This window comes from Chaetura pelagica, unplaced genomic scaffold (assembly GCF_000747805.2).
Source record: "Chaetura pelagica isolate M959 unplaced genomic scaffold, ChaPel_1.0 scaffold107, whole genome shotgun sequence".
In the NCBI taxonomy this organism is placed as follows: Eukaryota; Metazoa; Chordata; class Aves; order Apodiformes; family Apodidae; genus Chaetura; species Chaetura pelagica.
The window spans coordinates 960,368-967,145 of NW_009953979.1; the positions used below are offsets into that span (position 1 = coordinate 960,368).

At 49.5% G+C, this 6,778-nt stretch overlaps 1 protein-coding gene across 1 annotated transcript in view; it reads right to left on the bottom strand.

The window, feature by feature from the left end:
- Positions 1–825: 825 nt before the first annotated feature.
- Positions 826–6,778, bottom strand: part of LOC104392784 (L-gulonolactone oxidase-like) — a 41,963-nt gene continuing 36,010 nt past the window's right edge. The window contains exons 13-14 of the mRNA XM_010002219.1: positions 1,473–1,491; positions 826–836 (exon numbers count right to left, since the gene is read on the bottom strand). The gene's annotated coding sequence lies outside the window, so the exon portion shown is untranslated. The remainder of the gene's footprint in view (positions 837–1,472; positions 1,492–6,778) is intronic.

Consider the following 6,778-nt stretch of genomic DNA (forward strand, 5'->3'; position numbering starts at 1 on the left):
GAAAGAGCTTCCCCCTGGAAGTCCTGCCGCTGGGGCAGGAGGTGTGTGTGGGGTGGGCCGTGTGCCATCCCCAGAGGGTCCCTGCGTTTTTCCTTCGTTCTTCCTTGCCCAGTTCCCGACCAGCTCAGCCCACGCTGAGGAGTCAGCAGGGCGCCCCTGGGAGGGGGCTGCTGCTTGTGCCACGCTGCACTCATGGGGAAACTGAGGCACGGAGGACCAGAGGGAGCTGAGCTGGCCCCAAAACTCTCGGCTTTGGCATGGGCCATGCAGAGCAGTGCTCATAGCCCAGTACCAGCACCCCTATTCCTACTCTGTCCCCAGTTCTGGAGCACAGCAAAGCACCCTTCAGCATCCCTGCAGGATGGACAGGACTGGCGTGGCTTGGCCCGGTGGCACAGCCAGGACAGGCAGTGTTGTCCCCTTGGGGTGGGTGTGCATGGATGTACCTCTCCCTTCCTGGAAATGCTGCCACAGCAAACACTGGGCAGACTGGGATGGTGGGGTCACCACTGGCTTTTGTCTCATTCACCACGCATAGTGATGATGGGTGCGGAGCTGGGCATGCTGCATCATGCAGTGAGCCATCAGACAGGCCATGACATCACACCTTTTTGGAAGCCATCAACCTACTGGGACCTGCAAAAAGGATGGCAAGACCTGGGGGAAGAAGGGCAAGTGCTCCTCGCCCAGGGATATCTCCAGCCATGGCACCATCCTGAGGACATAGATCACTTCTTCCACGAGGAGGAAAGATCTCCAGCTGCATGTCTCATCCCACCACGGTGAGTCTCATGGCCTCACAGCCATCCTTGGCCAAGGGCTCCCTTTGGGGACACCTATCAAGGCCATGGGGCTTGGAGCAATCTGGTCTAGTGGGAGGTGTCCCTGCCCATGCAGGGGCATTGGAACTAGGTGATCTTTAAGGTCCCTTCTAACTCAAACAAGTCTATGACTCTGTGGTTCTAAAATGAACTCACTTTCTTCTTTTCTTTGGGGAACAGGAGATAGGAAGATTTTCTTTCTTATTCTGTCTGAACCCATGTAAAGCAGCAGAAAGGGATGGGGTTGCAAACACTGCTGTGATTTATATATCGTGCTGCTGGGAAGATGAGAGGCAACTGAGGGTGAGATGAGCAAGTTGCTGAGCCATGGAAGTCAGTTAGAAGCTTTGCCTAAGTAAATGAATATTTTTTTAGTTTGCTCAGTGTCTGGACAAAGTTGTGCCATCTTGGCTTTGCTGGGGAAGAAGACAGACCCGAGTGCTCCCCAGGTTGCCTGCAGATGATTTTCCAAGATGAGTTTCCTGGGAATATTTGAGAAGAGACCAGGCAAGGTTACATGACAGTAAACAGATCAATAGACTCATGTATCACTGAGGGAATAGAGACAAGATGTACTGGGATACAAAAAGTTATTTAGAGTTGTTTTATCAAGGAGGAGAGTTGGGTCGTTTTGTCCTGCCAAGCCAAAACCATGGATTATGAGCTTTTGCTTCTTTGTGTTTATTTATTTGGCTTTAGCAAGAGAATGATCTCATTTGTTGCTTTGCTTTTCCTAAAAAATGAGTGATGGCTTAAAAAATTTCAAAATTCCTGGTGGCAAATTTTTATGTAACTGCCCAGAAAAACAAAACAAAACAAAACAAATCCCATCTTCTTCTGCTCTTTTATACATCCCATCGTGGTCTTTTTGTTTCTGAGTTCCCAGGTCTTTCCTGCTTGTCTCAACTTGTGATCAGAGGGCTGGAGCAGCTCTGCTGTGAGGAAAGGCTGAGAGAGATAGGGTTGTTGAGACTGGAGAAGGCTCCAGGGAGACCTTAGAGCACCTTCCAGGACCTGAAGGGGCTTTTAAGAAAGATGGGGACAGACTTATCAGCAGGGCCTGTAGTGATAGGACAAAGGGTGATAGTTTTAAACTGAAAGAAGGGAGATTCAGGTTAGAAAGGAAGAAGAAATTGTTTATGCTGAGGGTGGTGAGACACTGGCCCACGTTGCCCAGAGAGGCAGGAGATGCCCCATCTCTGGAACCAGTCCAGACCAGGTTGGACAGGGGTCTAAGCAACCTGATCTAGTTGAAGATGTCCCTGCTCACTGTGGGGGGGGTTGGACTAGATGGCCTTTAAATGTCACTTCCAACCCAAACAATTCTGATCTGATTATTCTATTCTGTGATGTAACACAAATAAAGGAATGTATGAGGCGAGTGATGCTGTCCTGGTTTGAGCCAGGATGAAGCCAATTTTCTTTTTGCTGATTTTTTTTTCCTTCAGTAAGCTTTCTTTTAACTAGCAACAGTGTGCTCGAGCTAAAGCTGATAAGACAGAGGAATGTTTCTGTAACTACTGAGGCTTCAAGGTCGCACCTTCACTCTGCTGGCTCAGACACTACAAGGAGATCTGTGACCCCCTGGTAGGAGGCTGAGTTAGATAGACAGCAAAATTTGCCAGAGATATTCCATTCCATGTATCTACATAAGCTCAGAGGAAGGTCAGAGATCACAGAAGATAACCTCCTTTCTTTTTTTTTCTCCCCTTCTCTCCCGTCCACGGCCGGCATCCAGGGACGACTCCGTCCATCCATCACCGTCGACCCCGAGGCTCGAGCTCTCCTGACCCTCATAACTCTCCTCTTTCTCCAGCAGCAGCTCTGGGATCCCTCTGGACTGTCTTAATCTCAGGGGACTGCTGTGGGAGTTGCTGGGGGTGGGGGGAGACGAGTGGCTTTTGCCCATACCTGACTATATCTATATATAATTGTATATATTCTCTTATATCATTCATTAGTCTTTAACTAATGCTGTGTAGTTTAGTTTTCAATCCAGCCAAGTCTCTCTCTTTTTCTCTCTCTCCTTCCCTGAGTCAAACGGTGACAGATGCTCAGTACAATTATTCTTCACCCAGCACCTGATGTCTAACCTGTTCCCAGACCACGATCCCACTTCTCCCAGCTCACTCTGCCTGTTTATATACTGAGCATGATGTCACATGATATCAAATCACAGAATCATTCTGGTTGGAAAAAACCCTTAAGATCATCAAGTCCAAATGTCTCTGGGGTTGCTCTTGATGGACAAGGACAACCCATTCAGATGTGCCTTGACTTCTAGAGCCCTCGGCTGGCACCATGGTGGGTGTGTGTCATGATCCGAGACCTATTCTATCTCCTTTCTGGAGTGAATTTAGCTTGTCAGGATCTGCCGAGGGGTCTGCGCGCGGCGCTCGCCTCTCACAGAGGAGCAGTGGCCTCGGCACTGACTTTTCGGGTGAGACACTTGCTCAGTGCTCACTAGTGTTGCCAATAACAGCAGCCAATCCCCAGTTAGAATTTATGAACACGCGGTTTATTGTGGGGAAAAATAAAACAATTTGTGGCAGGAGGTTCAAAAAGGGTAATTAAAACACATAGGAGCTGTGAAATATCCTTTAAACACCAAGAACTTACATATGCCTTAATGCTTATATATAGGAACACCTTATTTACACACCCAGGTTAACTATGTATGAGGGGAGGAGGAAGGAGGGATGTGCCCGACGCTTGTCCCGTACATGGTCGCGGTTTGTGTGCAGCTAAGAAAGGAACACCTTAGGGAGAGAATGATGCCCAAAATACAACTCCTTACCTTGTTCCCGAGATGCTCTAGGTACTTATACAGTAGCTGCAGGCGACTTCCCTGCAACCCGGTTTCAGAACCACGGGGGCAGGAGGAGGTCTCACCACCCGTGCTCAGCAGCAGGCAGGTTCCTGAGCTGGGCAGCTGCAGGCGATGCAGCCGGGGAGCGCGGGCAGTTCAGTGTCTCTGGAAAAGCGCCCAAAAGCAGCACACGCTGTCTCTTTATAGGTCTCCTTTGCTCCCAAGTGGCTGGTTTGGTATTTCTAGGCTGCTCAGCCAATCAGACGGGACTTGGTCCCACCACTGCAGACCTGTGGTTTGCAGCCTTGTTGCCGTTTTCCCGCCACGGCTCCTCTCCAGCAGCAGCTGCCCCCTCAGGGCTCCCAGTTGTTGTTTTCTGGCAGAGGAGGCAGCCAGGAGAGGGTTCAGTGCCACACGGAGCAGCCTTTAAGCCAGTTATGTCTGCTGACCTAAAGGGCATTTCATGTTCGTGTGAGGAAATACCTGGTCCTTCCCAGTGTGTCAGAGCTCGTGCATCTTACTGAGCTCAGGTCACTCAAGGCGAGATGCTGGAGTCATGTTCAAGGTCAGCTTGGTGTTCTGGTCGTGTCCAAGCAAACGGGTGGAGGAACACAGGAGGAAGGTTTCAGAGATTGCCCAGGTGCCACTGCTGGTCTTCAGGAGCATTGGGGATGAGGCAATAGGGAGATGCTGGGGTAAGTGCATCATCTCAGGGAAAAAAAATAGGCTCCTCCATGTGACAGATCTGGGGGGTTCTCCTGGAAGATACCTGTTTACTGAGGTTTTACCCAGTCTCCAGCCCTTGGAGCCAGGTGGGATGTGAGGATGGACATTTTTGTTTCTAGCCTCAAATTCACACAAGGTCTTGAAAACACAGCCTGAGGGCAACCTGCAGAGGAAGGTTGGTTTGTTTTTGAAAAGTTAGATTGAAAGTGAGAGGAGGAAGTGTGTGAAGATCTAAATTACAGAGCTGGCCACCTTCTCAGGAGGAGGGTATGTAAGACCTCAGATTTTGCTGCAGTTTCATTTCTGCAGTGCAAGAAGGGTTTCCAACAACTACAAATCTGAAGGTGGTATAAACTTTGATAAATTTCAATTTCTTTTTTTATGGACTTTTTTTAATGGTAATGCTGCTTCTTCCTACATAGTTGATATTTGAATGGCAGGGAACTGCCCTCCTCTGCTCTGCTGAGGTCTCTGGTGAGACCCCTGCAGTGCTGGGTCCAGCTCTGGAGTCCCCAACCCCAGAATGACACGTTGCTGTTGGAGCAAGTCCAGAGGAGGCCACAGAGATGATGCAAGCAGTGGAGCAGCTCTACTCTGGAGACAGGCTGAGAGAGTTGGGGTTGTTCAGCCTGGAGAAGAGAAGGCTCCAGGGAGACCTTCGAGCACCTTCCAGTACCTGAAGGGACCTGTTGAAGAGGAAGTGTGTGAAGATGCAAATGAGAGACCTGGCCACCTCCCCAAGGAGGAGACTTTTCCCTAACATGATTTTGTGGCACTTTCACTTCCTGCTGTGCAAGAGGGGTTTTCAACAACTACGGATCTGAAGGCTGGAAAACTTACATACTTTTCAGTTTCCTTTGTATTGGACTTCTTTGAGGTAATGCTGCTTCTTCCTACGTAGTTGATATTTGAATGTCTGTAGTTTGCCTAAATAACAAGCTGTCTGATTTTAGCCTGATTGATTTATTAATTAATTAACAATGTGTTTATTGACAGTAACTTTTGGGAAGATTTCTTTCCAAGGGAAAGGTTTCAGTCTCTCAGCACCCCTTGTTGCAAACGGTGGTTTTCTTATGGAAACCTTAGTTTGATTAAATCTAAGAAACATCTTGAACTCTTGGAAAACTAAACTAAAATCTTTGTCTCAAAACTCATGTTTAGCTTGGTGGTGTAGAAAGGCAGGTGATGCTGTTTTGTATTGTCTCTGTAAATTCTTCCATGGTTTTCTCTGAATTCAGACCAACCTTTGCATCTGTGTGGTGACTCCACCATTGCCCTGGTCAGCCTGCTCCAGGGCCTGACAACCCTTTCAGGGGAGAAATTGTTCTTCAAAGATGCCAGAAATGTAACACTTGATAAAAATCCTGCAGTGACTCCCGAGGAGCTAGCGGTGATATCCTCCTTACATCAAGTCAGGGAAGAATCTGAATTGTGTTCCTCCTTTCCTTTTAAGGCAAATCTTCAAATACTTTCGATTCCTGGAGCCACTACCTTCAGCTCAGCTTCAAGTAAGGAAAAATACATCATCACTCACAGAAGGTCACTCCCACTTTGGCATTAGTTCCATTAGGATGAAACGACGACGAGGTGAGTTCGAGGACATCCCACACCTTGTCCTCTGTCACCACGCCCCTCACTGGGAGGAAGTCCTGTACTTTGTAACCCTTTGAGGTCCACCTGATGGGGAAGAGACCCAGATAGTTCCTCTTAGCATCTCTTCCTTGTCCAGGGAGACAAAGTCACTGGGAGAGTGGCCACCTCTTCCAGCAGCCCCACCTCAGGAGCCTCCTGCCTGGCTGCAGGCGCCCAGCCCAGTGCCCAGGGACATGGAGGTTCTGGCTGAGGGATGATGCTTCTGCACCCCTACATGTCCCATGGGCACCCCACACTTGTGGGTCCACCTGTGTACCTGCAGGAACCCCCTCCAACCTGATTGCCCTGCCCACACCCAAGGCCCTGCTTACCCCTGGGCTGGCGTGAAGGTGCTGGTGACTTAACACCTGCACCCCATGTACAGCAGGATTGGGGATATGGACACTGGGATTGGGGGGATACAGAGACCAGGACTGAGGGGATGCAGGCACCAGGATTGAGGGATGCAGACACAAGGATTGGAGGGATACAGACATCAGGATTGAGGGTATAGAGACGCAAGTATTGGGGGAACAGAGATATCAGGATTGGGGGGCTGCAGACTCCAGGACTGAGGACATGTGAAGGACCAGGTCTTTCCTCACACGAACATGAAATGCCCTTTAGGTCAGCAGTCATAACTGGCTTAAAGACGGCTGCTCCATGTGGCACTGAACCCTCTCCTGGCTGCCTCCTCTGCCAGAAAACAATAACCCGGTCGCCCTGAGGGGGCAGCTGCTGCTGGAGAGGAGCAGCCGGAAAAACAGCCACCAGTCTGCACGGGTGGGAC